Consider the following 19,138-nt stretch of genomic DNA (forward strand, 5'->3'; position numbering starts at 1 on the left):
GTCCCATAATTTAATTGTTATATGTCTATATACAGGGTGTCCCAAAACTCAACGATAATCCGAGACAGGATAAAAGGCCAAGTCATACCGGCTATAGGAAAAATAAAAAAAAAATTCCATATGACTTAGTTCAGCAATAATAGACACTTTTCAAAAAAGTTGAAAATCCACACCCTTGGTCGCATTTTCAAGTCTTGTGATCACCACTGTCACAATTTCGCTGTGTTTTTTTGAATTTCGTGATCTTAATTAAATATGCTATTAATCGTATAACAAATTAATGCACAAAACATTGTTAATTTAATAAAAAAAGTTAAGTTTTAGTGAGTCATCTTTCTCAAAAATATCGTTAGTCAACTTTGACGCTTCATACTGAAAAAAAAATGTACTAAACTACCCTTGGCAAGTTATTTCAAAAGTTGGCGCATTTAATCAAGATTTCAAAATAGTATAACACTTGCCACTTTTCTTGCCATTAAAAATGTTATTTTTATTTGAACGAAGAGTATCCTCGCAAATGGATCGGACGCAGTGGTACATTTTTATGGCATCCTCGTTCCCCCGATCTAAATCAAGTAGATATTTTTTACTGGGAATGCATAAAAGAAAAAGTCTATTCAAAATCAGTACAAAATCTACCAGAACTTCGCCAGAAAATTGACACAGCGTCAGAAGGAATAAATGCAAGGAATTTTGCTTGACTGGTGAAAAAATCTTTTGTACGTCGTTGCAGAGCCTGTATTCGTGCCAGAGGAAAACAATTCGGAATTACTTTAGTTTAAGGAGAATAATTAAATAAGATCGATGGTTCTTTCATTGTTTTTTTTTTAATTATTATAACCTATTATGTTTATTACATTAAATATTTGTTATGGACTGACTCAATTACATCTTTACTAAAAATAATTGCTTTCCTCTGGCACGAATACAGGCTCTGCAACGACGTACAAAAGATTTTTTCACCAGTCAAGCAAAATTCCTTGCATTTATTTCTTCTGACGCTGTGTCAATTTTCTGGCGAAGTTCTGGTAGATTTTGTACTGATTTTGAATAGACTTTTTCTTTTATGCATTCCCAGTAAAAAATATCTACTTGATTTAGATCGGGGGAACGAGGATGCCATAAAAATGTACCACTGCGTCCGATCCATTTGCGAGGATACTCTTCGTTCAAATAAAAATAACATTTTTAATGGCAAGAAAAGTGGCAAGTGTTATACTATTTTGAAATCTTGATTAAATGCGCCAACTTTTGAAATAACTTGCCAAGGGTAGTTTAGTACATTTTTTTTTCAGTATGAAGCGTCAAAGTTGACTAACGATATTTTTGAGAAAGATGACTCACTAAAACTTAACTTTTTTTATTAAATTAACAATGTTTTGTGCATTAATTTGTTATACGATTAATAGCATATTTAATTAAGATCACGAAATTCAAAAAAACACAGCGAAATTGTGACATTCGTGATCACTAGACTTGAAAATGCGACCAAAGGTGTGGATTTTCAACTTTTTTGAAAAGTGTCTATTATTGCTGAACTAAGTGATATGGATTTTATTTTTATTTTTCCTATAGCCGGTATGACTTGGCCTTTCATCCTGTCTCGGATTATCGTTGAGTTTTGGGACACCCTGTAGAACTCCTCAATCAGACCCCGACCAGTTTCTTATTAAACTAAATAATTTATTGCATAACCTATTTAAAAAAATAAAAACTAATACACGTGTAGTAATTGCAGGTGATTTTAATATTAATACCTTAAAACAAGGTCATGTTACGAATGAGCTACAAGATTTATCAAGGAATTACAATTTGAAAATACACATTGATGTACCAACACGTAAAATGTCTTGTATCGATCATATTCTAAGCAATATTCCCGACGTAACTGCTACTGTTTTACCACTGCATCTCTCAGACCATGAAACAGCGCAAATGATACATTTTCCGATTAAACATAAAAACCTTAAACCAATTACACACTATATTTATAAAAGAGATTATAACTTAGATAACATTTCTAAGTTTAAGGAATGCATTCAAAACCTGTCTTGGTCGGAAGTGTATACAGAAAACGACGCCAATACAGCGTTCAATAGTTTTCATGAATTGTTGTGTTTATTTTATAACCTTTGTTTCCCTAAAATGAGAATAAAAGTAAATGTAAATAATAATAAAAAACTTAATTGGATTAGTAAGGGTTTAAGACAAAGTTCTAAAACAAAGCGGATACTGAGATATAATTATTATAAAAATAAGACTCTAGATAATAGGAAAAAATATATAACGTATTCAAATACTTTAAAAAAATGTATATATAACTCAAAAAAGAACTCAAACATTAGATTTATAAATAAAAACGATAACAAATGTAAAGCTACGTGGGCTGTGATTAAAGACGAAATAAATAATTGCAATATTAAGGATAATATAGATAATATTAAAATAAATAACACAGTTGTATCAAATCCAACAGATATGGCCACAGCTTTTAATAATTACTATATTAACTCCATACATAAATCATCAGAAAAACAAAATACACATAATACAAATCAAAAATACAATGCAAACTCAATGTTTCTAATACCTATGTCAGAAAATGAAGTACTAATGGAAATTAAAGCACTAAATAATACATCATCTGAGGGCTATGATGAAATAAATACTAAAATAATAAAGGCATCTTCTGTGGAATTATCTAAGATATTAACGCATCTAATTAATCTGTCATTCTCATGTGGAACTTTTCCTGACGCTTTGAAATTTTCTATTATTAAGCCACTTTTTAAAAAAGGAGATAGATCTGATCTTAATAACTACCGTCCTATAACACTTATACCTATTATATCTAAAATATATGAAAAGTGCATGTATAAGAGAATAATAGATTTCTGCAGTAAATTCAATATTATTAAAGATGAGCAATGTGGTTTTCAGAAACAAAAATCAACAACATTAGCTACTTTCTCATTAATCAAGGATATTATAGTTAATATCAATAATAACAATATGACAACAGGCTTATTTTTTGATCTTTCCAAAGCTTTCGATCTTGTTTCTCATGACCTGCTGCTACAAAAACTTCAATCGATTGGCATTCGAGGACCGACACTTCAGTGGATTTCTTCATATCTCAGCAATAGACAACAATGTGTTACAATCAATAAAATGAACGAAAATCGAGATATGGTACCATATTCATCTGAATTTCAATGTAATAAATATGGCGTTCCGCAAGGAAGTGTCCTTGGACCTATACTTTTTATTCTATATATTAATGATATTGTTAATATTACTGGTCATAAATGTGTCTTGTTTGCCGATGACATCTCAATAGTTGTTTCCTCAGATAAAAAATGTAACACAATTCATGATCATGAAGATGAAATTAACAAAACTATTGACAAATTGATACACTGGCTAGACTCAAATAACTTAAAAATTAATCTTGATAAATCCGTATATATACAATTCAATAAATCAAATAATACTAAACATAACTTAAAGCTAAACAAACCAAAAATTAAAGAAGTAGCACATGTAAAATTTCTTGGAATACATATTGATGAAAACCTAAATTGGAAAGCACAAATAGACAGTGTGTGTAGCAGGATAAATAAATTTGTTTATGCGTTAAAAAAGGTAAAAAATGTAACAAACATAAAAACAGCAGTAACATCTTACCATGCCTATGTTGAGTCCTTACTGCGATATGGACTTATGATGTGGGGTAATAGCGTGGATATTAAAAGAGCATTCATCGCGCAAAAAAAGTGTATTCGGGCGTTATATGGCCTGCAACCGGATGAGTCCTGCGAGCCGGTATTTCGTAAGCTTGGTTTGTTACCACTACCATCGCTCTACATCTATGAATGTGCTATGTTTGTACACAAAAATAAAGCATTGTTCAAAACCGCCTCTTCGGTTAATTCTAGGAATAGGAGATATCCAAATATGTTAATTTTAAATGAAATACCCAGATTAACAAAATATAATAAAAGTTGCATAGCCATGTCAGTAAAATTGTACAATAAATTACCTACATGTTTAAAATCTTTAAATTCAATGGCATTTAAGAAAAAAATGTATAATTGGTTACTTAGCAACAACTTTTATGATGTTAAAAGTTTCCTAGAGTTTAAGACATCGAACTAAAATGTTAGTCTTTAAGTTTTTGCATGCCAATAATGGCAAAATGTGATTGTTCTTTAAGATAATTAACACCTGTATACCTGTATACCACCACATTTTTTGCAAATAAAATATATTATTATTATTATTATGCTCTTTATTTATTTATTTTCTTAACTATTAAATTTTTAAATATATTTTCAATATAAAAGAAAAATATAAAAAAAAACATATTTAAAAATATAAAAATTAGGTGGCCACCGGTATCGGGAACAGGGTCCAAAGTACCGGCGGTTAGGACTCCAGGGCGAGGAACCTCCTAACGATTCGTGCCGTGCCGAGAAGAACCGCCTTCTGCATCAGGCCCTTGACCCAGCTGCCCAACGCAAGCCTCCGGAGATGTTGGTCGAGACTCTTAGCTATAAGTCCATTAACTGACACGACTATGGGGACAATAATCGCGGAATCCACATCCCACATGTCGACAATCTCATGAGCCAGATCCAAATATTTAACTTCTTTATCTTTTTCGGCCTTCACGAGATTCTCGTCATGCGGGACAGTGATGTCGACGATTACTGCGACACGCTCTGATCGGTCTACAACCACTATATCGGGTTTGTTCGCAATTATAGTGCGATCCGTGATTATAGACCGATCCCAGTACATGGTGATTGAGCCATTTTCAAGAACCGGCTCCGGAACATACCTGTAGTAAGGGACCTCGGTGACCACAAGATTATGCTTCAGAGCAAGTTGCTGGTGGATGATCCTGGCTACTTGGTTGTGTCTGTGCAAGTACTCTCCATTGGCAAGACGCGAACAGCCGGAAACTATATGTCTGAGGGACTCGCCAGGCTGATGACAAGCCCGGCACACGTCAATTGTGCCGTCCTTCATAATATATTTCCGGTAGTTGTTCGTCTTGACAACTTCGTCAGCAATTGCGCAGACAAACCCCTCGGTTTCTCCAAAGAGATCACCGAAGCGTAACCAGGCCACCGACGCCAGCAGGTCGACATCGGATCCGTGAAGGGCCCGATAGTACCTGCCGTGCAGCTCCTTGCTCCGCCACACATCCACGCGGTCCCCAACGTCCATCACCACAGGCCGTCGCCAGTTCTCGTTAGCCAAGGACAGAGGAGTGAGTCCTTTATCAACTGCAACCACATCTCGGTGCAACCCCACGTCAGTGCTGAGAAAATAATCTCGAAGACTGCACACCTCGCGGTTGTGGAGGGTTTTGGCATTCAAAAAGCCTCGACCCCCACACTTCCGCGGAATGTACAGTCTCATCACTGATGATCGCGGGTGATGCATCCGATATGAGGTCAGCAGTGACCGGACTCTCCTATCCAGGGCGTCCAGCTCGGTCTGAGTCCACTTGAGTATGCCAAAGGAGTACATCAGAAGTGGAATGACCCAACCGTTAAAGGCACGAACCTTGTTACCACCCGACAAAAGACTATTAAGTACTTTTCTCAGGCGGCCAAAGAAACGTTCCCGCAACGATCGTTTCATTCCCACCTCATCGATGCCTAACGCCTGTGACATACCCAAGTATTTGTAGGTGTCGGTGGCTAGGAGCGGTCTGAGAGTAGTGTGATCCGAGAGTTGTAAACCCTCAGATGTCACCACCCTCCCCTGTTTTACATGCATGACCGCACACTTGTCTACACCAAACTCCATTCTGATGGAATTACTGAAAACTTCAGTCACCTTCAGCAATTCCACCATATGCGGTTCGGATGAAGCAAACAACTTGAGGTCATCCATGTAGAACAGGTGAGATATGACTTGACCATCTCTTCGCAACCTATAACCTTGGCCTGAAATCCCCAGTAAAGTACTGAGAGGGTTCAGTGCCAGGCAAAACCACAAGGGACTCAGACTGTCACCCTGAAAGATGCCTCGCTCTATCCTTAACAACTCGCCGTCACCGAGAACCCGCCCACACCCTGGATAGCGAAGGCCAGTCGTCCATTGGCCCATGCATGATCTCAAGAAGGCGCATAGAGTTGCATCTACTTTATACAACTCCAACACCCTCAGCAGCCATGAATGGGGCACAGAGTCATAGGCCTTCTTGTAATCTATCCAGCATGTAGACAGACTCCTACGGTTCCGGCGAACCTGCTGGCAAATGGCCGTATCAATGAGGAGTAGCTCTTTAGTGCCACGGGCCCCATTCCTACATCCATTCTGAGAGATAGCCATGATGTTATTTGCAGTTATATGTTCATTTAGTTTTCCTCTCAGAATAGATGTGAGTAATTTATATAACGTGGGTAAACACGTGATGGGCCGATAATTTTTGGGATCCGTGGCATTACCTGATTTATAGAGCAAGTGGGTGATACCGTTAGTTAAAAAAGATGGTAGCGATCCAGATTCCACAGATGACTGGAATAGGGAAGCTAAGCGTGCATGCGAACTACGCAGCCATTTTAACCAAAAGTTATGCAGTCCGTCCGGTCCAGGAGATTTCCAATTGGCCAGCGAACGGACTGCGTTGGCTACATCTTCGGTCTCAATATTTATAGCCGGCATTCTTTCTACGGGCTCACATGCACGCTCAACCTCCCGCATCCAGACACCCTCAGTATGGTCAACCGGTACCGACCAAATACTACGCCAGAATGTGTTCGTAGAATCAGCATCCGGTAGGCCCATGTTCCCCACACTTTGATCGGATCGCTCCCAGTCTCTGTATATCCACTTTTGATCACTCTGGAACATGCGATTCTGGGTATATCTCGCTACACGCTTTTTGTACCTCTTAATGCGGTTTGCCCACGCGTAAACCTTCTGCTTCAGAAAGTCGATGCGCTCTGTGATCCGGGCATGGTAGTCTTGGGGACTTATATCAGTCCCCGTGAATGCTCGACGCACAAAGCGCATAACTCTCGGGCGCATATTGCCCGACCTGAAGCAGATAAGTTTGCCAATCGTCACCCTGGCATCAGCAATACGTCGTTCAATTCTGTACTGCCAAGCCGGTACGGCTGGCTTCGGTCGCACCGCTGTGTCTTGTTGGAATTTAACACCAGCGATGCGACATACTGCATTGGCCGCACAGTACAGAATTGAATGCACATCAATCAAATCGTTACAGGTACAGATATAGTCGGCTAGCAGCATATCCATGGCGACGACTAGCGAGATGTTTTTCCTGTGGGTGGGCAAACGAGGTAAACGCGGTCTGTTATGTGGAGGTGTGTTTCGATACTCCAGAATCGCACCTTCCAGAGCACTCCTCAATTGACTATTACACTGGGTACTCACAGAGGATACCGCTTCACCTACGTCCTCATCAGTAGGGCCGGAATACATCGGGACCAATGTAGGTGCCAGAGCAGTCACGGTAGGCGTGACTGTCTGCGATGAGGTCGGGTTAACACAGCTCCTCAATGAGTCAGAACGTAGTCTCTCAAGTGTCGCGTCATCAAGCAGGTGGCATCGCTGGATGGCACGCACTTGATCCGATAGCCGCTGAACAGATACGTTGACAGCTGGTTCAAGCTCCTGAAACAGAGATAGGATTCGACTACGGTACGCCGTGAGGTTGGCTCCTCCCTCTGTAGCCGCAAAGTATGCGCGCATGACATTCTCATTTAACTTTGATGTCCATTTCATGCGCTGCACACTACCGCCGGTAGCGAGGATCCTGTTCGTAGCCGGTGGGCCACGGGATCCCAGGCATGCTGGCGGCCGGCCTCGTCCCCGTCGTACAGGTGGTGGCGACGATGGTGGCGAGTAGTACTCGTCGCTTGAAGTCGAGCTCGACGCCTCAACAACCTCAACGAGTGGTGTTGCTGCAGATTGCGATGGCTGCGAGGCGGAGCTATGCGACGAGCCCGGAGGTGGAGGATGTGCACTTGATCTCACTCTTAGGTTATATGGCATTTTAGATTGACATAACGTTCAACATACATTTAACAACGTTTTTTTTGTAAACTGGGGTCCAAAAGTTTTGGCTTCACGTATTGAAATATAGATATACATTTTTGTTGATGAATTTTGTAGATAATATTTGTAAAATTTAAAATATTGTAATTTAAAATATGCAGAAAAAATTTTTGACATATGTCATGATGTCGTGCCATAGAGTATTATTATTATTATGTTCGTCTCTTTTATATCTCGGGACTACAGAGTCCCGGACATTTGGAAGGCGTGCGTGGGGCCGAAGCCAACACGTAGAGGCCCTTTTTAGACGGTTTTAATCTTTCAATAATGTGTGGTGTCACAAGCCGGTGATTATCCCTGTTTACACTATAAAATGCACCCAAGGACAATCACCGGACTGTGTGGAACTATGGCAAAACTAACTGGAAAAACTACTTGGGCTATTGGGATGGGGTGCTTATGGACTGGAAACCAGGGGATCTATGGGGACTATGGCGCCTGCCGATAACAATGTTGAAAACATGTAAAAATGGCAGGCGGAGACTTGCCAACTCACAAACTGGGCCACCCTAAACAAGTCGCATAAATAGCAACAAGGGGGCAACAGGGACGTGAGCGGCTGAAGGACGGAGAGGCCTCGCTGGACGTTAAACTCAGATCACTTGCTCCCTGAGGGTCCGGCATCACTGGCCCACTAGCCACTTACGCTCAGCATCCGTCCTCCGAACAGAGTGGGAGCTCTGCTCTTGCGACTCCACTCTGGACGGCCAATGAAGGCAAGCCAGAGGCGGGGGACCGCTTCCTCGTCAGTTTTCACTCCGACCAGCCAACTAAGGCAAGCCGGAGATGAGGAAGGGTGACTTCCCCCTGGAGCACTCAGGTACCGCGGGGTCGCTACTCCCCGTCACCTCGCCTCAAGGTGCCCTGCGGGCTTATTATTATTATTATGTACGTCTCTTTCATATCTCGGGACTACAGAGTCCCGGACATTTGGAAGGCATGCGTGGGGCCGAAGCCAACACGTAGAGGCCCTTTTTAGACGGCATTAATCTTCAATAATGAATGGTGTCACAATCCGGTGATTATCCCTGTTTACACTATAAAATGCACCCAAGGACAATCACCGGACTGTGTGGAACTATTATTATTATTATTCTAGAAATAAATACCAGGTATTATCCTTCCATATGAAGGTATATAATTTGGTGAAACTCACCGGTCGCGTTACGCACCCGACCTAATTCAAGGTCACCGCCAAAAGGGGTGTAATGTCAAGGTCACATAATAAACCTTCAATCTTCCTTCATTCATTCTTCGTGATTAAGAGTTTAATAATGTTATGTCTGGCTTTTAAAGGTTAGATGTCTTAAAATAATTGATTAGTTTTGTTTTGTAATGAGTAATACTTTGGTATGCAAGTTATGGATTTTAAAATGCTAGTAGACGTTATTAAGTTATAAAAAATATTGTTTTTAAGATCGACTTTTAAACGAACAAAGCGTTTAAAAGTCGATCCTATTAGTAATTGAAGCATTTTCGAAAGCGAAAAAAGAACCAATGAGCATGTAGTATACTTAGACCTAAGTATTCTGGACTTAGCATTCCTTCAAGAACTATGTTGAAAATGGTTAAGACAGCCGGTTTCATGTTAAATCAATATGAGAGATAACTCATACAAATTTCGTTAGATTTTTTAATTTACCTGAAAGGAAAAGACAGAAATGAAACCGGGCAATAATCTTGTAAACTTAACCTATAGATATACACATATAATACTACATAAATGCTACAATTCAGTTAATGTGCAACAAAGCAGCTATCTTATTGCGCATCGCTGGTTTCCATCTGCGTCTGACGTTTGTTAACATTGTTGATTTGCATCCCAACAGTTAAATACAAGCCCGAAGGCTTGAATACCAATTACTAACTTTCAATAGTATGTGTCAGTTTTGTGTCAGTGTTTGAATAACAAAATTTAGTCCAGGTATAAAATATAAAGTTGTATTTTTTAGAAAATAGTTTTTTGGCTGATTTCTGTTGTAAAATATTAAACCTATACTGTCTCAATGTTAGGTTTGGATAAGATATGAAAGACAGAGGTTAGGCTTGTGTCCACCAGCTCACCAAGTATAGGTATGTAGGTAAAGACTTAAGACTAGACTAGTTCTAAAAAAATGAGGCGCTACGTGCTTTACAAATTATTGGAAATAGTGTAATCGGTCATCTTATCTAAAAATTGTGGAATAAAGCATCTTACGGTAGATAGGAGCGGTGCAAGACAGGGTGTTCTAGAAATATTTGAAGGAGGCTTATATTTAGCAGTAGACGTCTTTTGGCTGTTATAATGGAAGAACCTTAGGGAAAATAAAGTCTTTCAAGTTTCAATTGCATTGTAATTGAATAAAATTGAGCTAAGAATCATATATATGATTCTTCATTTTATATGATTTTATACTCATAAAAGTATAAAATAGATATATTCTAAACCAGCTAAGGAATAACACTACAATCTGGATTTGAATCCGATAAAAATTTAATACTGTAGTCCTCGTCTTACCAGGAAATAGGAATTTGTTTCGTTTCCGTTCACTAAAGCAGATTCATATTGACGTTCGAGTCTACGTTTATCTTATTTTTATGGAAGTAACACTATTTTAAGATATTTCCTAACTGAAAATTTGCTAGACCTTGAGATGTTTTGCGAGTAAAGAGTATTCCGTTTTTCATACTGAGGCACTAAAGTATTTGCTTTAATTGTACGAAAACATATATGCGTTGTTTATTCCCTGCCTGTATTTCAATTCCGTCTTCATTCAAATAACTTCTTCTAATTCTAACTGAATAAATATTTTACGTCATTAAGCAACATCAACAAAAAGTAAGGTTATAGAGTTAAAAAACTTATTCAAATTTGCGTTACACAGACCGCCACCTAGTCCACCCATAAATAGTGGTGTCAGTAAGACAGTAGCGCAATTCTGTATAAGCTGTACTGTCGAGTATCGAGAGTTTGACATTTAAAATGTACTGCCCAAATAGTTTTTACGGGACCCGGTAGAGGCAAAACTGATTTTTGTGTAAAATTTCTCGATAGCTTGCCAGTTTTTGGTAATCGGTATACAGAGAATCGAGCTACAGATCACTTTTCTTTTTTCATTTTTAGAAAAGACAACTCCCGCTCTAAGAATTGATCTTGTATCGCGAGAACTTTTACAAACATACAAACAACGGACTCAAAGCATAACCATACCCGAAACAATTATTTGTGGATCGCACAAATAATTTTCCGTGTGGGGATCAAACCCGACCTCCCAACACAATGGTTGCGGCGTGGTGACCTTAACCACTACACCACGGGGGCAGTCCTCCAGGATCAGATAAAACTAACTTCTACACCATATTGCTCTTAATTTCTACGGTCCAGAACAAAGTACCAAAGTGTTGAACACTTAGAAACCTTTGACACCTCACCTCACCTTAGAACTCAGTGAGTTCATAACAACGACTTTATTATGTGTAGCAGTCGAAGTAAGGTGAAACTTTTATAGCATGGGTCTATGCATTTATAAGTAACATTGATTAGTCTGGACTATGAAATAAGCTTTGTTTATTGATTGATTTTGTTTTTATTGTCATTGTGTCTGTTTGTAATCAAAATTTTAAGTTAAAAGACATTAGGTAGTTAATAACTAACTAACTAACTAACGTTAACTTTTGGCTTAATAATAGGAAAAAAAGTCCATCTATAGTATCTACAGTAACATTTGATAGTCATAGGGAGTTTGTCAAAACCTCAAGCACATGCTGAAATTACTTCAAATTTTACAAAAATAAATCTAAAGTTTGTAATAGCATTACCATTTTCAAAATAATCAGTTGTCCGTGAGCGTAAATGTCTTGTAAAACGCTTTAATTAAAGTTACTCACAGCCCTGTCTCTTTCTCTACTAGGAAGGACGCCTTCTTTCCTACCTCTCCAAAATTAACAGTCACACAACGAAATAGCAATAAAAAGAGAATTAAATAGTTTTCGAAAAAACAACGTAACAATACAAAACACATGTCAATTTCCTGCATTCGTATCGAACAATTCTAAACAACCGTACGCTTCAAGTTTCAAACAACTTTGACACTTTGACTTTACGAAAGAAAATGAATTTATTATTTACTCAGTAAGACATGAAAAGGACGATAGTAACAAGGCAGACATGAAAGGTGTATGGTTTTAATTACATAAATGGAATACTCGTTCCAACTCCATTAATTAATCACGCGAAATTAACTGCGGGCGTCCGTTATAAATATACATACGGTAGTTGAGGGAAGAGTTTTAAATTATAGGTATTTAGCACTTTAGTGCGTATTACCTACTTGTTAAGCTGGTCCTGTATTGATGTGAATGAAGCAAGGGAAGTTTTAGAAATCGTAGCAAGTAGCGTTCTTTAGCCTCACCCTGTAAGAAAATGGTGTGATTTATAAATTTATGTATGTTAGTACTGAAGTGTGTAGTAAATATTATAAATTAATACATACACATTATATTATGTCTCTAAATTAAAATCCAGAATAAAATTATAGGTAAAGCTTTTAGATAAATCAACTGCTAAAAAACACAACTAGTGGTGCTTTACGAATAAGTCTTTGGAATTTTTTAAGGTTTCAAATGCATTGACTGAAAGCCGTACTGGTTTTTCATGTTTTCGTAAATAATGCATAATTTCTCGAAGTTTCGGATAAGTGTGTAGATATTTCCTTACTATCAAAATGGGAAGTATTTTAGTTTGTTGCGAACTATCTTTAACAAAGAAAAATATTTGGAAGATTTTTAAGGACGGTTTTATTATGCTGTTGCAAACCGTCTTTGTTATGCCTTTATGCAAATGTTTGAATTTTATACTTGTTTTTTTTTCGTCTCTCAAAAGGCTACCAATTTCCGCCAGGTATGCAAGCGCAATGAAATATTGGCAACAAATAAGCCGGTGTAAAATGGAAATTACTTTCTCAAATGGAACAAATTGAATTGTTGTTGTTTTTATATTTTATTTCTGATCAATTTTTTTTTACTTTTAAACCGGACCGAAAAACGTCAAAAATCTTTAAACCTTTTTGATTTTTAACTAGCACGCTCTAGCCAAATTCAGAAAAAAATATATATGTTTTTTAAAGGTTTTTAATTACTACTTTAAATTGCGTATTTCACTTCAGAGGACTCAACTTAAAAAACACACACACCAACACACAATACATTTTTAGGATCTATAATAATAAATTTAATGGCTACCTACGACATATGGATCTACGACATATGAAGCTGCAGATCCAAACAAAATATCCAAAAATTAATCAACTATGTTTAGAGTTAATAATAAGTTTCAGAAATGCCCTAAATATGGGCTTCCGCCTTTCAACAATAATATCAGTTAAGATAACTATTTCGATTCAAATTATCTTACCCACTTAAACCAACTAACTTACAGAGTACTTATTTGTAAATGGATCAAATTGCAGCCCATTGTAACTTTTATTGGATAAAATATTAAATTTTTATTGATTTGGAAGCTATTACTGCGACACATATTATGTCACTTGTTCTTCAAAACAATTCTTGGATAGAATTTTTTAAATAATTTATCAAGACTTGCGTCTCTCACACACAAAAACACACACAATTATAATTCTTCTTAGTTCTCTTCTTTAGAAGACTCTTCTAAAACAGAGAACTAAAAAGAACGTAACATTGAATCACTGAATTTACTTCCAGCAAACGGGTCAAGGCAGCCCTGGAGTCGGAGTCGCAGAAGATCCTGGACTGTGTTATAACTCAATGCATTAATGTCTATCGTCATCTTTAATTGAACAATATCACGAGTGGATTTTTGGAAGTCATTGGGAAGTGAAATGCTAATATATTCACGGCGACGTTGCAAGGGTAGCTGGCAGGATGCAGATGATATTAGCAGCCGGTGGAGGGTAAGTGGTATTAGTAGTTTCACGACTTACGGATAAGTATCAGACAGATGTGATAGATATAATATTTGTTTAAAAAGAAGAGTCAAAATTTTATCCTATAAGCTGTCAGACCTTTATTCAGAAGTGGTGAAACCGGGGCTTAGAGAAATAGCTAGTTCTTTTTTTAATAGGTGTTGGAGTACATTTGGAGGATTTGCCTTGTCAAGACTCATCATTCGTTCTTAGCAGGACTTTCTTTACTGAAGAAAGTAACACGTTCTAAGTTGTCAAGAACCAAGATGAAGAAAATATTACGACCACGACTCGTCTTTGTAGTTCATTGCGTTTGATGATGATCAGTGACAACTTCGAACCGTCTTTCAGGTACATTGCGATATGCATCGACGTCCCTTTTTTTTAAATACCTACTGATGGAAATACTAATCAAAGCAAAAAGTGGCAAATAATAAACTTTAAAATTTTAGTTAGCAAAATCAAAACCACTGAATATTTTCCAACTAAGGACTTTGAATTATATGATTTTGTTGGTCTCTTGGGAGCGATAGGGCATCAAAATAAATTTTAATCTTTCTCTGGCACATGACCAAACTCCGGCTATCCATTTTAAATACTTTACAGTATCATTACATAAAATGTAATTAATTGCATTGTTCAAAGTTAAAATTAAAGAGTGTTTTATTGAAATATTTCGTGCCTACAACCAGTTGTTTCATTTCAGAGCTCGGATTTACGCGTGACTTAATCCACATTTGCGCATTTGTTGATAATATTATTTGTTGGTACAGTCTCGAGCATAAAACAAACTTCAAAATTCGATTTAGTTATTAAACATTCATAATATCACGCTTCTTATACCGGGAGGTGCAGACCGAGGTGTAAATATAGAAATGGTTTGCCATTAACAATATCAGTCCCATGAAATAAGGCGTTAGCCTTTTGTCATTCAGCAAGCACGTTAGAATACTAAGAGTTACTAAATTTTAAGTCTGGAATTAGTGAAGATCAAAAATTATTTACCCGACCTGGGAATCGAACATTAGACTTCATAATCAGGTGTCAAATATACACTACCGACTGCGCCACAGCAGTTACAGTTACTAAATCTGACATGCATACGAAATACATAATAGTTTCAATTCTCTTGCAGTAACTCGTAATAATGTATCTTAGTCAGCTTTTCAAACTAGCTTCGTAGCTCAAGAGTGAGAAGTGAGTTCACGTTCTCTGTAATGGGTGAAACAGAAACTTGCATCCACTGCATATTATGTATGTCTAAAGAAAACAATAATACCTACATGCATAAAATCACGCCTTAAGGGGAGGTAGAGACCAGAAAACTAACTCTAAATATTTTTAACTCAAAGGTGACCGATTACTCACATAGTGATCAAATTGCTAGACAAATCGGCCTGGAATTTGGCATGCAGGTAGTTGCTACAACGTAAACATACGCTAAGAAAAGATTGAGATCAATTCTTACCTCAAGAGGGTAAAATAGGGGATGAAAGCTTGTATGAAAAACAGGCACAAACCACGCGAACAAAGTCGCGGGCAAAAGCCAGTATTAATATAAATACTTTGCCCGACCTGGGAATAGTGGAACCGCATGACCAGCAGCTTGATAGAATACACTGATACATACAGCTACAATAACATAGGCCTATAAAGTGAACATATTATTGCCGGTGACTGTACCTAGTAAAATAATGATATATGTACACACATGGAGAGATTTCACGAATGTTCGCGTTTGTTTCAAATTTAATGAAGCCTGACCGTCGCCGGAACGCGAACTAATGATTCCGCGTAAATGGAAACATAAAACACTGATGACTTCTGCTGTAATGTTTGTACGTTGAATTATTGCATTATTCACATTAGGCAATAATTAAAACTGAATAATGTTAGCTGGCTTAAATTTACGCAAACCAAAATAGTAAGATAGAGGCACGGCTCGTGGATGAATGCTGGATAACCTTTCTGATAGATAAATGGCAGAAAATGTTGTAAAAATATTCCACCTGATGTGCCCAACGATACTATTTGAGAAGTGGTATAAAGCGGTTGATCAGTTAACGTAGTATGAAGTATGCCTTAAGAACCGCCATGATCTGGTCATCTTTAGATGGGTATTTTTGAGCTGATTTTTTATAATTATTAAGAACATCAAGGATCTTAGTCGTCACAAAGTTTTTTCCTGCAATATAATATACAAACAGCTTTTTTCGTCAATATTATTTAGTCGCCATCGTTTAAAGTGCTTCGAACTTAAAACAGTTTTCCTTTAAAATATACTGAGCGCACTCTATTTTCCATACAATAGTGCTCAATACTTTGGTAGTTTTAATCACCCCTATACTTACTACCATTTGTTCGCAAGAAAACTTATCTAAACTTTCTTATTAAAACAGTCTTTGTACAAAACGTAATGGCACATTGACAGGTCTTTAAAACTCTTTGTGCATGCCAAACTACTTCACCGTACTCTCTTAACTAGTAGAAAACTTTATAAAATCACTACGAAGGCAATAAGTGACGTCATTATCAAAAGGGGCATGTAGTTTTGTATATTTGTTATGAAAATCCCTGAAGTTGTGTGAATCGGGCGTGGTTTACAACCGCGAAGAACTTACTAAGGCTTAAAGGGGCTTGTATACTAGAACGTGCAGTTTTACAATTCCTTTTATTGACGTCTTTAAGATGCAGTGTGCGTTAGTTTCTACGCTCGCTGGCTGCTATAAAGTGAATGTATTGTTAAATTATTATGGAAATCCTTATATCATGTTTTGTAGAACACTATGTATTTACGAGAGTGAGAAAGATAGTGAGACAGAGAGAGAGTTTTTGTATCTTAATATGAGTTTGATTTCACTTCTTTGTCAGATCAAACCTTTCAAATTCCTAAAATCAACTTTAACCAACGAATAGCTAACTCTATTCGTTCCCTATAATCATTTTTCTACTTCAATTTGTAACTTGATACTAAGTTCTACTAATCCAACATTTATTGTAATTTTGTAAGACTTAAATTTTCACGTTTTCAGGACGACAACTCTGAAACAATATGGTTGAAATTTATCGAAAATGTGGTTAAAGAATCAGGCCCAAACAAATGGTACTTTTTTATCAAATAACACGCAAACAGGTCCATCATCCCACATCTTTACGTTCTGTAACAACTGCACTCCAACGTACACACCCCCTAAGCCTTAATTACGTCGTTAACGTTACAATGTGGCGCACTCTCCCGCCACAGCACTAAGTGCTTGCTACTAGGCTGTTAAAAGGCTAGTCGACATAGTTGTCAGTTTGTCAGGTATCACATTGACACATTTTTATAGTAAAACTTAAAGTATATGTGGTAAGAGTTTATTTTTAGCTTTTAAAATGTGTTCATTGCGAAAGATTTGTGTTGAATTGAATATATTTTGTTTCTAACAGATGAATGTTATATTTTAGTGTTTTTGTAAAACCAATACTGCTATTTTACTGTATACAAAAAGAAGTTCCTCTTTCTTATTGGTCTCTGAATAACAAGTTGGTTCTTTGTTTTCCACTCTTCTCTTTGGTTCTGAAGTTTAGTAGTAGATAGTTCCTAATGATACAATAAGGTTTAGTATGTTACATTTGAAAACCTTTAATAGTTATTTACCAAATTATTTTCGTGTTTTCTTCTAACGTAACTTACAACAAAGAAAGTAATTTGGCTTAACGCCATCTAGTAAGTAATCCTTGAACTAAGATAAGGGATAATGGCACGCTAAAACAAGATAAAGGCTGCGAAAATTTTCTATTTCATAACTTATTAACTACTATATTTTCGCAAATTGTATTTCTGTAGTTATTTTATGTAATAACTTAGTTAATAGGCTAAAAAAGCAACGGATTAATACGAAAATAGATTATTTGCGCGTAGGCTTTAATTTCCAATTTTATTTATTCGATTACACGTGCAACATCAACACAAATAAACAGCATTTGTTTTTAAATTCAATCCAAAACTAAAGCTTTCATTTTGTTTAACAAACAACAAATCGAAATACATATGTAAAGTACATAAATACGTTTCGTCAATCATATTACGGACACACTCGAATCGACAGCTTCAATGATAATTTCATTTTAAAACAACAAAAACAAAAATGAAATGGTCCAGTTGAAAACTACTTTGTGCTAAAATAAAAGGAAATACGATACAAAATCTGTACAAGCTATTATGTACTAATGGACTTGAATGGCTGTTATTATTAAACAAGTTTTTTTGCTAGCGTTAATCTATATAAATCATATAATATATAAAACTCTTCCGTTACTGGATGACTGACTGATGGACAACGCACAGCCGAATGTACTGAGCATGTAACGTTGAAGTTTGGTATGAAGATTCTTTACGAAGTGTAGGGGATAGGAGCGAATTTTTGGATATTCCAGTCCGAAAGCGTTGAGAACCCACACAAGTAAAGCCTTGGGCAGAAAACTACTTGGTTATAAGTTAATCACATATAAATTATTAATGTCCCACTGCTCACACTACTCATCTCCAGGAATTAGACAGACAGGCAAAGATTGAGTAGGGGTTAGATTTTAGTACTACTTTAAAGAACTCAAGAATTCTTTACTATGTTTTCATTCATCTATAAAACAAGCGACAGTAATTGATATCATCTTTTCTTGACCATATCCCACGTTAAGTAGAGTCGGCATAACATGTTTTCTTTTTCCACTCATCTCTTTCAGCCGTCAAGATTGTCCTTAGACCTTTTAAGTCCATATCCTCGGTCACACAACTCATCATTTTCGGTCTTTGTCTACTCTACAGTGTAGTCTCAACTTGGTCTTAAGCCATCGTTTAAGTACTCTCTTGTTAGATCTACTCTTTTGCACAATCCATCCATCTTCAAAGGTCTTCATCTACTCAAATGCCCTACTAAAGCGACAACATTTTTTACAAACTGTTACACTCTATCAACAAACAAAACGATTTATTTCATTACACTTTGTTTATTTCAATCAAGATGCCGTTTACATTGCAGGATTGCATTTGCAGTGAACTTGAAATTGATGTAGTTTTTAATTGATATCTGAAATTATCTTTGTGATGAATGGAAAATAGACAATGATTGTTT

At 36.8% G+C, this 19,138-nt stretch overlaps 1 protein-coding gene and 1 long non-coding RNA gene across 11 annotated transcripts in view; both read left to right on the top strand.

Moving 5' to 3' along the window:
* Sh (Potassium voltage-gated channel protein Shaker) overlaps positions 1-19,138 on the top strand; it is a 519,456-nt gene that overhangs the window by 275,255 nt on the left and 225,063 nt on the right. The window lies entirely within an intron of this gene.
* Positions 1-19,138, top strand: part of LOC142986691 (uncharacterized) — a 93,822-nt gene that overhangs the window by 41,706 nt on the left and 32,978 nt on the right. The window contains exon 2 of the long non-coding RNA XR_012960419.1: positions 13,804-14,012. This is a non-coding gene — a long non-coding RNA (uncharacterized LOC142986691). The remainder of the gene's footprint in view (positions 1-13,803; positions 14,013-19,138) is intronic.

Source organism: Anticarsia gemmatalis, chromosome Z, assembly GCF_050436995.1.
Source record: "Anticarsia gemmatalis isolate Benzon Research Colony breed Stoneville strain chromosome Z, ilAntGemm2 primary, whole genome shotgun sequence".
Lineage (NCBI taxonomy): Eukaryota > Metazoa > Arthropoda > Insecta > Lepidoptera > Erebidae > Anticarsia > Anticarsia gemmatalis.